Here is a 16,378-nt window from a genome sequence, read left to right as displayed (position 1 = left end):
TTTGGGTTTTTTTTCCCCCCCTTAACTGGTAGCTCTGTGAATTCAACAGAGAAAGCCACTCAGTGGCCTTTTTGCCTTGAGCATCCTCAGCACAAAGATTTAGTGTTTGGAATTTAAATTATGATCTGATGATTTTCCATGTGCCACAACAGATATTGCTCACTCTCCTAGAGCTGCAGGAGCTGAAAAAAAAAACAACCCAGACAAAAAGCAGGAGGGCTAAACAAACAAACCTCAGCGTACAGAACTTGAGCTTTTTAAGGAGCAGACACCTAATGCCAAAGACTTTGGTCTTAGCAGTGTGTGACCCCTAACAAGCAAAAGAAGTAGATCATTGAATTAAAAAAGAGCCATTTTCCAGAATGTAATTGCACCTTAAGGGCAAATAAATATCGTCTTGCTGCTTAGATTGGTAGCGTTCCTTCCCATAACTGAAGCATCAGGAATAATTATGCTAAAAGACACTTAAGCTTGTAGAGAAAACACATATTGCATTTTATGATGCTCTTGCTGGGCTTCTTGTGTAACATGAGAGAGATTATATTAACACTGGTGCTACATCGGTGTAGAATTACACCCCCGTGTTGGTCTGAACTGCATTGTGCAGCTTTCCTCACTTTTTATAGCTCTATTAATGGTTTTCAAAAACTGTGGGCTAAAGGAGTATTAAAATGTCTTGGCAATGTACAGTCACTCAATCTTTTTACTGTGGGATTACATATACCTAGTTTCTATTTGATTTTGATTGCTTGCTTGGCCTAGATTCCCTGCAAGCGTTTGGTATGACTGAATAATTTTTAGTTGTACTTTCTTGCCATGCTTTATGCTAATCTGCTGATGTTTTGCAGCCGCAGCACTGCCAGTCAGTGCTGCAGCCTACAGTCTTTATCCTTTACTGGATTTTTAAAAGGGTATTTTATTGCCTGTCATTACCATTCATTGTGGCTTTATGGACTGTGCTCGGCGCTGCGGCTGCCGCTCGCTCCCCGCCGCAGCTCCCGCGCCTTTGTTCTGCCCAGCACAAGTTTTCTGGGGGCCCTTCTGCCTCCCACCCCTCCAGAGGGCCCCAGACACAGCCCCCTTTCCACGGGGCAGATGGGAGAGTGTCATCTCAGCTCTGTGATTGATAGGAAATGGGGATTTTCCCCCCAATATTGCTGGGTAAATGTTAAATGCAGGATGCGTAATGCGCTGTGCTGCGGGAGTTTTGGTACCTCTCAAGCAGCTTTTTATGATGCTAATGCACACTGGAAGGAAATGCTTCTGTTTCATCAAAATGACATAATTCAATTAATAATTATTTATTAGGAGCACATTAAATTTCTCATGCCTTGCTTATGGGTATTTGTCAGCTGTATTTAATAACGTGGGTGTAGGTAAGGATCAAACCCATAGCTGCAAACTGCAAACCTATTGCCTCAAAACTGGTGAGTCACATAAAGCAGAACTCAACTCTAAATAAAATTACTGCACCTTGAGGGCATTCTTCCAACTCAGTGCTCACCTTCTTTCATCTCTAATAGGGATACAATTTTCAATACTTCTTTTCAGTTGGAGTTGCTTTTGGGACAGTTAAGTCATTAGGAAAATATTGAAGCTGTCATTAGGAAAATAGAGCTTTGTCAGTTTAACTTTCTGAAAAAAACCCACAAATGCAATGAATCAGAATAATTTTTTTAAGTGGATTGGACCTCATGCCATACTCAGTTCTGAGACCCACTGGGAAATGTGCATGGAGATCCCTCTGGTCACAGGAGATGGGGCAGAGCGGGCTGGAGCTGCCAGGCAGGTCTGATGTTACCTGTGGTGCATCACTTTTTCAGTGTTCTTGTCCTGTGAAGGTCTGAGATCATGGAAAGGAGGGAAGGCTGGAGATTTACTGGTTTGGATTTAGTTAGATTTGAACAGAGGAATTTATGTATGAATACAAATATTCATAAATCCTTGCCTGACTACTCAGCCAAAGGAAAATGGATAGTTTCCTGTAGCAACACTTAATGTTTTGATTGGTGTCTTTAAAGTAAATAAATCACTCACTCTGTGCTTTTTCATGAAGTGATTTATATCCTGGAGATGCAGAGTTCTTTCAGAGCAGGCTGATGTTAGATGGGGATGTGCTGTGAAAGCCCTGCTTCCCTGCTCGAGGATCTGCAGTGGCTGTTAACCAACAAGTTACCTCCCCTGAGCTGCACAGACACACTCTGGGAAAAGCCTGGAACACTGACTTCAGTGGGAGCTGAGTGCTCAACACCTCCCAGGATTGGACCTCAAATACTTATCTGTAGGAGCTTTCCATTATTCATTCTACAAATGAAACTGGTTGTAATGTAAATTATAAAATGAATCTTTCTACGGCTTAAGATCCTGTAACTTAAACCTCCTAGGCTGCTTATCTGCCTTCTGCCACCTACCTACAGTTTATCCAGTGCACTTGGCATTCTTGATTGTTCAGTGCATATAAATTTCAATCATACCCACAGGGTCCCTCCATTCTATAATAGCTTGCATTGTGAGCAATTTAGCAGAGAACCGCTCTGCCCAAACACTGAGTGAGACATTTGCTATTGGGAAAAGCAAAACCCTTGGGAAGTACCATGCATATTCCTCACATAATGCTGTAATAAGGCAATTGTATTGAAATTAAAAAAAAAAGAGATTGAGAGATTTATCTCCCCTTTCAGTCACACAGTATCATGGAGCTGTCCGGGAGCCTCTAAGCGAAGCAATCCCATGTCTGCAAAATCAGCCGGCTGGGGAAGTCAGCTGATTGGCTAACCATGGCTGGATACCTTCTACAAAGTCATTAAAATTCTTCCTTATCTCAACAGAATTACTTCTCTCTGCAATAATCTTATTACACCCAGTTGTTCTGTTCCTCTGCCAGGCAGGTTACACACAACGCCCGCCTCTCATCCCGCTTGGTGTACAGCCCTCTCCAGGAGTTTCTCCAAAACACCACAGGTGTTGTTGCACAAACTCCTCTGCCACAGCAAGGAGTGAAAAATGGTCCCTGGCTGTGGGTGCACAAACACAGTGAGACTCTCAAACCCCAGCATGGAAACCTGGGTAGCAGGGACGGCTAAAGGAAGTCTGTGTGGGGGCAGTGCTTTCCAGGAGAGGCAGCAGGGGACCCCGTCCTCCCCCTGCCCTCTCTGTCCTTGGCATATGGGGATAAGAAAAAACACGGAGAAGATTATGATGCCTTAGGGAAATGAGGTTTGTGTCTGTAGGCTGAAAGTGGAATGAGTCTTAAAGCCCAGTGGTCTATGAGAAAGCCCAAAGAGATGGAAAAGGTGCCATTTGTATGGTCAGAGAATGACAGAAAGGTTTGGATTGGAAAGGACCTTAAAGAACATCTTGTTCCACCCCCCTGCCATAGGCAGGGACATCTCCCACTGTCCCAGGCTGCTCCAAGCCCCATCCAGCCTGGCCTTGGACACTTCCAGGGATCCAGGGGCAGCCCCAGCTTCTCTGGGCACCCTGTGCCAGGGCCTCCCACCCTCACAGGGAACAATTCCTTCCCAATATCCCATTTAAACCAACTTTCTTTCAGTTTAAGGCCATTCCCCCTTGTCCTGTCACTACTTGCCAGGACTGTGATTTGGAGCAGTCCTTAAAGCCTCCAGGAAAGACATGCCCTTTCTAAGTGAATCCTGGGAAGTTTTGACATTTTTGTTTGTAGGATTGCATTTAACTCTATGTAGTTTTTAATTTAAAAAACCAAAACAAACCAAAACAAACAACAGAAAAACCCACTTGTAGAGTAACAAAACCATTGCCAATGTGATTTATCATCTTGTGGTACCTTATAGTAGCATGGTCAGAACAGAGGAGTTTATTTGAAGGCACCACAGGGGATTCACAGCAGGAATTGTTTCAGGGCACTATAGGCAAAGGAAGTCCATGAAAGTCTTCATGGGAACCTAAAACATGCATTTAGTGGCTCGTACCAATATTAAAAAACATCAAGAAGGATTATGCTTTAATCTATTGCAAGTGATTTCCTTTAATAAAGTTAAGGAGATTTCTCTCTGTAATACTCATCATATTGCTCATGAAGTTCATTCTATTATCACCCTCACTGGTGGTTCCATGAAACCTTCCTAATATTTATGAGATAAGAGAGTTTTGGCATCAGGTGTGGAGGGGAGCATTTTAGGGAGGAAAGCCAGTTTGTCTGGGGAGACAATCCTGTGGCAGAGTGCTGGTTTGTCCTGCTGGCAGCACCACAGGAAGAGAATGAAAAACGTATTTGCCAGCTCAACTAACAAATAAAATGCAGTTAACTTCTTTAATGGTTCTTTCCAATCTGAACTGAAAGTGTCTTCTCACTGAAATAAGAACCAAAATCATCTGAAATACATTTTTGGGGTCAAAACTGGAAGTGGTTGAGAAGGTTGAGAAGATGTCTCAGAAAGTCTGTGCTCTCCCCTTTTCCCTTTTTCTGTCAGCCCTTCCACTTTTTGAGCTCAGCAAAAAGTATCAATTTGCAGAAACAGAGAGACTTTGGAAATTTTTACAGTGGCACTCAATTTATGAACTTTATGAAATAAATCTCTTCTTTGGCTTCACTTTACCATCTGTAGAAAAGTGGGGAATACCCTTTGTCCTGACATATCCTTTTAAACACAGACTATTTTTGCATACATTTAAGAGAGAAACTTTTTGAATAAAACTTTAAGGAATGATCCATTTGTTCTGTTTTAGCTGTCATTTGCAATAATCCCTGGACACACCAGATAGTCTGGAGTCCCAGTGTGAGACATCTTACAATCAATAATAGTAAGAGAAAGTGATTGGCTGAGGAAGCTAATGGTCTAGAAATTCAAGAAAAAGCAAAAGCAGGCTGTGTGTTCCACATGGTCACACATGGGATTTCAGACCCACGTTGAACAACTGATCCTGGGGACTCCTGGCATCTCTGGAGGTCTCAGGAACCAAAGCCAGACCTTCCACATTTTTAGTGCTCCATGCCTGCTAATTTCTTTCTCCTACAGGTAGAAGGATCAGCATTTCTGGAACAATGCCCTTAGCCAGGTCTAAGCTGCTCCTGTGGAATTCAGTGGGAGAGCTCCTGGCTTCATGTGGAGCACCAGCACAGCCACCATGCACTGTAAACACGAGGGGCTGGTAATTACACCCATTTCTGTGCTCCACATCTGTGTAGAACTTTCCTCTGTCTTTGTCCCAAGAGCTACAATATGTCTTAAAATCAATAAAGTCGATTGCTTTAAAAGAGATTTGTTGATGTTTGGACTACACATAAAATTAAATCCTGTGATTAATGCCACAACAACGAGACAGCATCATTGCATTATGGTTCGTGAAGCCCTGCCTCGTTCACCTACTAAAAAACTGTATCTTAGAATCATAAAGACTAAAAATTACAGCTAAAAAAGATAGTTATTGACTCTCAGAAATAAACTGCAAACTACTCTCATTGTGCTCCCTTCCATATGCATTTTATTGTCATTTATTCACGTCCTTCCTCACCCTGGATGTCAGAGCACTTAACAAAGAAACACTTAACAAACAAACAATGCAGTCCCACCATGGGCTTTATGTGGCAACTGCTCTGCTGTAAATAACAGCCCACCATAACCAGCCCCTTGGCTTGGCAGCTCCTTGGAAAAACTCCTTGGCAGCTCCTTGGCAGCTCCTGGAGCTGCTGACCATGTGAAGCTCCAAAAATTTAACTTTCTGCTTATAAATATTGGACTTGAGGATTTGTTTGTCTTTTAAAATATTTATCTAAGTGGTAGGTATTTTTTCCAAATTTTTCCCAGTTTCAGCTTCCTGCCCAGACTCTCCTAGACTGTCTTCTCAAAAAGGAGAATAAAGGACAAAACCATGAAGAAGGAGAAGGATTTTTGACAGGGACATGGGTGATGAGTGAATGGCTTTAAGCTGAATTAGTGTATTTTTTGTAGATTGATATTAGGAAGAAAATCTTTACTGTAAGGGTGGTTCATACACGCTGATGCCTTTGGAGACATTGTTCCTGCTTTGTGTTAACATCAGAAGGAATCTGGCTTTGAGTTCTCCATCATTTCCCTTCCTGCTGCTGCAGATGTGCCACAACCCAAGCAATTTCTTCTCCAGTGTCCTTGGGCTCTGGGAGTGCTCCTGGGATCGAGGAAGTAGCAACTGGGAATGGTTTGCATTCAGACTGGGTTGTCTGCACAGCTTAGGTTAATTAGATCTGTGTCTCATAAACTTTTGTACCGTGTTACTGCAGTTCTGTAGACTCACCTCTCAGTAGATTGGGTTTAATTGCTGTGCAGTCTCTCTGAGTTTTGTTGTTATCAAATGTTCTTCTTGATATTTTAATTGCAGTTACAAACCTGTAGTCCCTATAAACTCAGTCTTGATGATGTTTTCCTTCTGGAGTAGCCCACGTTTCTCTTGTGTCTGTGTAAAGAGAGACTTTGTTCTGTTCCTTTCAAAAATAATTATTTCTGCCCCCCTGACTTTTCAATCTTAAATAACCATGTCAAGGTATATTATTTTTTAAAGCCTTGATAAGAAGCTATGTTATTACTCTTCAGACGAGCAATCAAAGTCGTTGGAGACTGCTGAAACAGAAGGAATAACAGGCTGGAACGGAGCCTTTTTGGAGAGAACAAAGCAGTTGATAATTGGCTGCATTGTTCGAATTTGGCTGTTTGGTGGGAGGAGCTGCCAGGCACAGGGATGCTGGGGGAGCAACAGTGGTGGTGAAAACTGGAGTAGGGACAGTGGGGTTCATGGTGTGTCCAGTGGAAAACCAGGGAAAGAAAGAAAGGAAGGAAGGAAGGAAGGAAGGAAGGAAGGAAGGAAGGAAGGAGAAGAAAATTGGAAATTTTAGAACATTGCCTTTGCAATAAATTGTCGGAAGAGCATGAATGATGTAAAAAGCCTCACATTGTAAGATGCACCCAATTTTACAGAAGACAGTGCCAGAACTGACAAAATAAACCTCAGATCTTGACCCCAGCTCCAAAACCAATCTAGTGAGCAGCAGCTGTGGGTGCTGTCCCAGGCAGGGGAGCTGGGCACAGGAGGAGGATTCCTCAAGGACCCTCCAGAAGTTCTTCCTGCTTCAGTGATTTGCTTTGCAGCAAGAGACCCAGGGCTTGTTCTGTTTGTTTCTTCCTCTCATATTGTAAATTAAAATGGAAGATTCTTAACACAACTTCATAGCTTGAATTAGGAGTCAGTATGGCCATGTGAAACACTTGTTAAGATGGCTTTGAGCATTCTCACACTATTAAAACACTGACCTGGACCAGTCCTCTTGTTTTTGAAGGGGCTAAGTGTTTGTCTCAGAAGTGTGTCATATTTAATTTCATTTCATCACAGCACTGAGTGCAAAAAAATAAAAGAAAAAAGACAATTTCATTTGCTTCCACTCAGTATGAAAATGAATAGAATATATGAAAATTGAGGTTTTGTAATTAAGGTCTGCAACATCAGGAGAAAGAAATACATCTGTGAAATGCGTGCTGGCCCTGAGTGGAAAAATCCAATTCTGTGAGATAATGTGTGTGCACAAATATCAATATTTGTGTGCTTTATGTGCACTCAGACTCTCACCCTTCTGTGTGTTTTCTGCTGAATATTGCCCTTCATAAGCACATCTCTGCCAGGGAGCCCCATGCAGACCTGGGTGTGGAAGTGGTATTTGCATGGAGAAGTGGTTGGAATGGGCATTGTTTTAAACAATGGCACCATGTTTGGAGCAAGCTGCTGTTTCGTCCCTGTGAGGGATCCCTGGGATGCTGGAAGGAGGAAAGGGACCCATCCTGCCCTCACTTGTGTGCAGCTGCTCAGGGTTATGCTGCTGCAAGGGACAGCCCAGGGCTCCTGAGGGTGTTCTGAGCACTTGGGTGATCCCATTTAGAGCTAAATAAAATAGGAGCTGACTCCAAGCTTTGTCTGCATGGTCAGTTGTCCTTGATTTCCTGGAGATGAGCAAACCCAGGAAGGTTTTAGGTAGAAGCAGAGACAGACTGAAAAATTTACTGCAGCCAAACTTCAGATCAACCTGTGTAGGAAGCTGTGCCCGTTATTGAGTCAACTGGTCCTCATTATACTTATGAATACTTAAATTTGCAGTAAAATTCTTGTTAATAGGAAGATGGCTGTTAGGGGACCATCCACTCATTTAATTATCCTACATGTGTGTCAGTAAGAATGGGAATACTTAAAGAGTATTTAACAAAACTCACAGAAACTCAGCAAGGTGTTTTTGTCTTGTTAAACACTTATTCCCTCCTTCCTCCCTGTGAGCTGCACAGGAAGGCTCTGAGAGTTCAATATTCTTACTGTTCAGATGACAACTGAATCCCTCCTCTTGTTCCATCCAGGCTTAATTAGCATTTTCATGTGCATTTCCTTGTTCTCGCTGAAAAGCCTGAGATGAGAGTGAAGATGTTCAGTAATTAAGTAATTATGAAATACCCACCTCTTTCTTTGACTACCCCAGGGAAATTTGCCAACTCACTACCCTGTACTGCTTTGTAAGGTCCCCATTCGAGTGCTCCTGCTGTGCCATGCCCAGTTGTCATCACCTGGAGAAGAGAAGGTTCCAGATGACCTTATGGAATCATAGAATCACAGAATAGCTTGGGTTGGAAGGGAGCTTAAAGATTACTAATTTCCAGCCCCTTGCCATGGGCAGGGACATTTTCCACTAGAAGCATCCAAGTTCAAGTTGGATGGGGCTTGGAGCAACCTGGGATAGTGGAAACTGTCCCTGCCCTTGGCAGGGGTGGGACGAGTTGATCTTTAAAGGTCCTTTCCAACGCAAACCATTCTGTGTTTCTGTGGAGTTTCAAAGCCCAGGCTGGTTCTTGGTGTACAGGGAGATTGGTGAGGAGATGTGTGGAGTGTTTCCTGCCAGCTTGGCATGACACCTCGGGGGAATTGCCACCACAGGAGGAAAGGCAGCCCCTGCAGCAGGCTGGAGCACAGGCAGGGATCAGATCTGTGCAGGGTGATCCACTGCCCATCAGGGGCTGGATGGGTCTCCAGGGGATGCTCAGCACAGGGATTTCAGGATGGTGTTGCCCATGGCAGCAGAAGCATGTCAGTGATCCCTGTTGGCTTGGACAGTTTGGGTTTTGCTGCCCTTCCCCTGTGACTGGCAGCCTGGGCACATTTATGGCATTCTCATACCTCCCTCCAAATGCTGAAATTATAGCTTTAGCTGAAAGACAGCCAAAGTGTCTGAAAGGCTCATTGTTTCCCAAGTAATATTTTCAATACAAATTGAGCTGAATGGTTCTTGAAAACAATTGTATATTAAACTCCAGCAAATATCCGTGCTGCTCAGGCCCACACAGGCTAATATAAACGCCAGCATAGCTTGATAAAAGCACAATGAAAGGCTCTATTTTTGTTAGTGTCAGTGACCTTGCATGGCTGTTTAAGGACTGTTCAATCTCCTGTTCAGGATGTATAAAATTAATATACCTAAGGGGGAGGATGTTATTAGGAGTTAGCTCGGAAATGCTACAGGAAATGCTGCAGATAGATGGCTGAAATTACCTTGTAGACATTGTTCAAACAGATCTGTGTTTAAAATTAAACTTACAAGAAAATCCTTTTACTAGTTAGTTACCAACATAATAAGTATCTATTGATTGCATCTCCATTTGTTACATCTTAATAAAAGAAAGAGTTTTAAAACTACATAAAAGAACAAGGCGGGGGGAAAGAGTGTTAGAAGTGTTATTAACATATTAAAAGATAACCACAATGGATATAATAAAATACATTATTCACGAGGCATGATAGCAAAACTCGGTGAGAGTGTCTTTGCCCCTGCACGTTCTTAACATCACTGAAAAGAATTATTTCTCTTCATCTATTTTCTGCTGCCTCTGCTTTACCTCAAAAGCCATACATTATTCCCCCAATCTATTTCATTGGGCAAGATAATTATCTATGCATGGATGCTTTAGCATTAAAGACATCTCCCAGGAAGTACAACTTTCCCATTTATTTATTTCATTTTATTTTTTTTAACAAAAGGGCTAAAAAAAAGGTGTGTGGGAGAAGGAAATAAGGATCAGTGTTTAAAACATAGCTAATGACATGCTAATGTGCCCAAATGAATATTGAAAGAACTCAAACATTGCTTTGAAATTAATTATAGCGCTCCCTTTGTCCTGTAGAAATGGGAGATTAAAACCTGTACGGAGATGTTTACTATGTTTAATTTTCAATTGTTTCTTTGATGTAACAGATAGAAAGGTTTGCACCTGCAAAGTAAAAAGGCTGTGAACAGATTGCAAACATTCTGCAAACACTTCATCAAGAATTTTAGTTGTCAGCCTCCCCAAGCACAAGGGAGCCTTGATGATATCTTTGTGTGCCTTTGACTCCTTTTGATTAATAAATGCAAACAAATTTCCCTCAGTAACCTCTGGTTGCAATCCATGCATGTCAATTAGGGACAACCTCTGGTGAAGGGAGGCACTGAAGTCTGTTCTCCCTCCTTCTCCTGCACAATAAATAGTTGATCTTTAATGCTTTTTGACAATTAGAGAATGAAATCTCTTGTAGTTGTGCAATCCTGGCTACTCTTCATTATTTTGTTCTCAGCACTGACAGATCTGTGTTTGCTGTAGTATTACAGTGTTTGGGTGGGTGAGCTAATTCTTTTTTCCTTCCTTTTCTTTTCCTAATGCTACTTCATCCTTGTATTGAAACTTGGAGTGCAAATATTGCTTTTTTTTTTTTTTTACTGAACAGCCTTGTGAGTCTCATCAATACATGGATTTCAGGAAGAGCTGTTCGGAACCTGTGTAAAACCCAAATAAATTATAATCTGACTTGGAGGATCACCTCAAAAATAGTACTAAAACTGTCTTAAAATTGTAGAGAAAGTCCCTGACAGCTCGGGCAGGCAGCAGAACCTGTGTGAGGGCTGTGGTCCTGCTCCTGCACCCCTTATTCCTGTGCACTTGTGTCACAGCAGGCACAGAGACCAATGCTGCTCCCCCTGTACATGGCAGGGGCTTATCAGATGAGGCAGATGGTTTTAGAAATGAATGAACTGAGCTGCTTTGTAGACAGGAGCAGAAGCACAGACAGAGGCTGCATAACTTGGGGTTTTTTTATAAATGTAAGGTCCTAGAAATATAGTTCGGTACTTGAAGGAATCCAGGAAATGTAAGGAAAAAAACTCTGCCAAAATAGACTTTGCAAGGAGAATTGTAACGTCAAGGCTTTTCAGGGGTAAGAGGACAGGATCACAGAATCACAGGGTCACAGAATCACAGAATCACAGAATAGTCTGAGTTAGAAGGGACTCAGGAGCATCATCGAGTCACAAGAAATTAAGACTATACAGAGAGGGTTGTGTAGAAATAATCAAGATATGACCCCAAAAATGAGAGTCTGCATCTTGGTTTTCAAGAAAATGTGGGACAGAGGCTGGATGGCTACAGGGACCAAACTGTAAGAATTTTCCTGATCTTAAGTAGAAACAACATTCAAGGTGTCGGTGGGCTCAGACTAGGGAAGGGTTAATGTCCCTGCCCAGCTGGAGACAGGACAAGGGGATGGACAACAGTCTCAACAGCCAAAGCCTCATTTTCTGATCTCAGCACTGTACTAAGCTTCAGATGATATTTGGAGGAAGAACAGTACGTAAAACTTCAACTACATAATTTGCAAAAGGGGATATAAATGAAAAATAGAATAACACACTTCTTTTTTGCCCAATGCTTTCACATGCGGCACTAGCCTGATCTCTTTCTGTGATAGGATAACTGATTTTCTTGACAAAGAAAATGCACTAGGTCTCATCTTTATGGACTTCAGTGAAGCATTTGATATAGCACCACATGGGAAATTACCAGGGAACGTGGAGGCAGTGGAGATTAGTAGAAAACCAGAAAGGTTGATAAGAATGAGCCACAGGTGGAAATGAAAACAGATTGCATTAACAGGAAAGACATGGTGTTAGGAGGAGGTTACCTGGAGCACTCCCCAAAGACTGCTCCTGACACTATCTCCTGCAAGATTCCAGGGAATGGCCTTGGGGAGGGGGACCATGCTAACTGAGTCTGGAGATAGCACAAAATTAAAAACATCATCAGGACAAGAACTGGCTCTGCTGCCGACATGGAATTTGGGACTGGAATAGCAGGAAAGGATCAGATGGAGCAGCTGTCCTTTGGGACAAGCAGGGATGGTTTCTGGGATAAGCTGAAGCTCACAGGTCAGGGGTACCTTGGTGGAAGAACAACTGAGCCATGCTCAGCAATCCCAGAGGATTCTGAGCCATGATGTGATGTCAGGAATGTATTTGGTGCAGTTCTGGTGATAAGTTCCTGTGTGTGGCCATCCTCCTGCATCTGCTGGCCTGCCAGGTGTGTCTCTGAGCCTGCTCTTGAGGGTACAAGAACCTGGATCATCCAGGCCAGCAAAATAAATGCTGAGATAAGATCTGATCATTCACTGATAAATGCTGAGGGAGTGCACACAAGTGAGGGAAAAAGAGCTCATGGACAACGTTGACACAAAACCAAATGGATGCAAATGAACTTTTATAAATTTTCTGATCTCAATTGGATTCCCAACCCTCAGAGTCCCAATGGGCCTTTCAGCAAGACAAGCAGGGGAGAAAAATATAAGGGTTTGTAAGATGTTGCTTTATCAGATTATTTGGTGTTAAACAGAGTTTCATCCCATCCCAATGTTCCCATTTCTCTTTGAGCACTGGATTTTGACCCCTTCCTGTGCTACAAAACCCCATCACTTGCTGGCAGTGCTGCAGGAACGTGTAGGGAATGAATGGGAACCTTGCCCAGGGTCTCAGGGGTATCAGTCTGAGGGGACTGATTACAGGGCTGGTCGTTCCATCCCAGAAACAGAGAGGAGGCAGCAAGGCCACCTACATTAGGGTGGCATAGGGAACATGCACCTTTCAGGCTTTTCCTCAACCCCAAAAATACCTCCTGCATCCAGAGCATGCCAAGGCTGCCGTGCTGGAAATGCAGTCATTCCTGCATTTCCCAGACAGGACAGGCCCTGGTCCCACGATAACACAGAGTGTAGTCTGCCCTCAAAACCTCCCAGTTTTCTCTTCTCTTTCTTTATTTTTAAACCTCAGTTAAGAGTGGTGCCTGCAACATTTGCCAGACTTCACAGGGAAGCAGTAACACATGCTGAGAGCCTTGTATATCTCACAGATGTATAAAATATTTCCACCTCTAAGACCTCCAAATGTTTCCCTACCTTCCAGGTAAGAATAGCTCTGTTTCACAAATCTCTGTAGGGATTAGGGATTTAAATGAGATTGACAGTTTACGTCAAGTCAATTTTAATTTACAAATTGGCTAAAAAAAGGTAGAATAATTTTCCAAAGGTGAAGCATCAACAGTTTTCCTGAGTTCCACAAATCTGTAACGATGAGTCACTGGGAATTCAAGCATGTAAAAGCAGTTGTTTGCTAGGCAGAACTGAGAATTTAGCTGGGAAAGGTTTTCCAGGGTATTGGAGGTGATGAGATGGAAGACTGGTCAAACACTAGGACCAGGCTGTTGGCACCAGTCTGGCAGGAACAGCTCCTGACTCCTTAAGTTGCCATCAATCACCCTATTGCCCCAAAATTATCCCAGCATCTCAGTATAGTTCTCTGCTTTTTCTGGGTAATCCTGAGATATAAAACATCTACAGTGGGTGTGAAATGTTTATGTAAGCAGTGAAAAAGATTCAGAAATTTATTAAATGAAAAAATTCACATTTGTCTAGTTGTCTGCCTAACTGTTCTTGGTGTCCTCCATCCCCTGTGTTATGGCCTATCCCAGGACACCAGCTCCAACAGGAACATGCTAAAAGAGACTCTGGTCCATGTGTGCAATATTTATGGAGAAGGGACCTGGAGATGGTGCCCAGAAATGTGATGCACACTCAGGATAAAGGGGTTTTTTTAGTAGTTCTTGTATACAGTCCTTTACATCCAGCTCTTAATAATGCCGACTTTAGTAGTGCTGGGGCAGATGTATTTATTCCCTGTTATTTAATACCTAGGTAAAGGCTTCTGGGGCATTTAATGAGTTCTTAAAAAACAAATCCAGTGAGCCACACATTCTCACACACCTCCAGCCTTATTTCAAGTGCTTAATGGACTCCAGTCTATGCTCTGGTAGTTAAAAATCTTCCATTTCTATCACTGAAGCGTTTTTACTGCTTTTTTTTATTTGCTCAATCATTTCACAGTCCAGTTGTTCAGTTTTGGTCAGGTGGGCTATAAAATATTCCTGTAACAAGTTTAATCTCTGCAAGATCTCTGGCCTCCATCTATAATGACTTTGTACCAATGGTAGTTTCTCCCAAATCACCGCTTTCAAGAACTAACAAATCTTTTTTGCAGACAAACACACATCCTTCCCAGCAGCTCCCAAACAGCAGCAGTATTTAATACACTTGGTTATTCTGCCCCCACTGGGAAGATTTAATTTTAAATTATCTGGATTTGAATAAAAGAAAAGTTTTAGTGGCTGAGTACAAATTCACCTGACTACCTCCCCATGCTGTTAGGCTGCTCTTGGCACTGCTGTTCCCTGATCCTATTTTGGGATTTGGCTGTGTTTATTGTTTCCAGACCAACCCCAATGTCCATGAGCCAATCAAGGCCACTGAGTTCCAAACCAGATTCAGGCACTTTCTGGGGGTCCTTGTTTGCTCTGCAGGCTCTGAACCTTTTAGTGGACACAGATTCCTGGGTGTTCACACCAGAAATAAGAACTGGGAGGTTTAGTAAGGGATATGTTAGGGATTTGTGGTGAAGTTGTGGCACTGGGTTGCTCCCCTGTGATGGGGCAGGATGTCTGTGTGCCTTGGACATAGCTGGCACTCACTCCTGCCCTGTGGCAGCTCCTGCACACCCACAAGAAGGGAGATTTCAGCACTTTCTCAGAGGTGCTGCAGTTCTGTGCCTGCTGAGGAGGGGCATGGGAGGGTTCAGCCTCCCAGCCTGCAGAGACGTTGGGCAGGGGAAGTTCCTTGGCTCCGTGTCTTGCATTCCAATAGTGGCATTCCCCTGAGCCAGACCTGCATCCCAGCCTGCCCAGCCTGCAGCTCCTGCTCCATTGATTTACTCCTGTTGTAACTCCATGGAGTGCTTACAGCCTCGAGGGGGGGTTCTGCTGCAATCCTCCCCTGCCTGCCTCTGCCTGCCTGGCTCCCATTATCTCCCTCCCTGTCCATCACACCAGTCAAAATCACTTTCCAGTCCTTTCCCACAGGTAAACATCATCTCCAGCCCGTGATGCATTTTGTATCTCTCCAGAAAGTAATACCTATAGAAGTCAGCACTTCAGTGATTTATGTAATTAAAATATGATGGATCAAGTCGTTAAAATTCACTAGCGCTGGTACACGTGTTCACAAGTGCACAACTTGTCTCCAACTGTGCCTGCCCCACCATCCCACCATGACCTTGTCTTATTATTTAAGCTTTTACTCTGTATCAGAAAATTATGAATAGCAGAACAAACTGAAGGGTGGAATTAAAACCAAGAGTGCCTGGTATATTTTTCTGCTTGTGTTTACTTTGTCACTTCAGAATGACAGGCTTGAAATTCCTGCATGATCTTCAGCATGTTCTAAAAATGACAGCTACTATAATTCAAATTTACTGCTGTATTTTTTTTACTAGTAATGAAGTTGTAAATGCAGCATTTCTTTCATTACCTATTCATTAAAGATATGACATGAAAACAGAGTTACCATGGAAATGGCTCTGTGAATTCTGAGTACATAATAAGAATTTCATTGTTTACACTACAGCATAGATAACTGATAGGTGTTGTTGTTGCTGGTAAAGTCTTATTTAGCCTCGGGAATGCTTGTAAGGGGAAAAAGGTTGTGCAATTGGTCTTCCACTAAGTGCCTGCATACAAGCACAGCTCTGTAAAATCATCAGTGCAAAAGAGTTTTATGATGAAAAGCACCGAATATGTTTTGAGCTTTAAATCTTTGAGCATCATTTGGAACTGAATATTTAAACATTCAAAGTAGAGATAGCCTAGCTGGTGTGTTACTAATAGTCTCATTGCAGAGCTAATGAGTACACAGCTCGTATAAATAAATTAGCATAAGGGGAATTTAGGAGTTTTTATACTTCAGCTGAAAACAGTACATTTTAGTGGTAGGAAAGCATCAGATTTAATAAATAACAGTGTCAACAGCTGTGCCAAAAGGTAAAGGTGTTAGAAGCCTCATTTTGGCACCAATTGCAATTTCAAATAAAATCAGGAGCTACGTTCTCTGGCTGTATAACAGGGACTGCATTTTGTGCTACCTTGCACCTCTGAAATGGGCCTGCTTTTATGCACAGTGGAAGCAGGAAGGTTCCTAAATACCCAAATGCCAGGGT

Source organism: Passer montanus, unplaced genomic scaffold (assembly GCF_014805655.1).
Source record: "Passer montanus isolate IOZ18808 unplaced genomic scaffold, ASM1480565v1 scaffold77, whole genome shotgun sequence".
NCBI classification, from domain to species: Eukaryota; Metazoa; Chordata; class Aves; order Passeriformes; family Passeridae; genus Passer; species Passer montanus.
Note: the sequence above shows the minus strand (reverse complement) of the source record.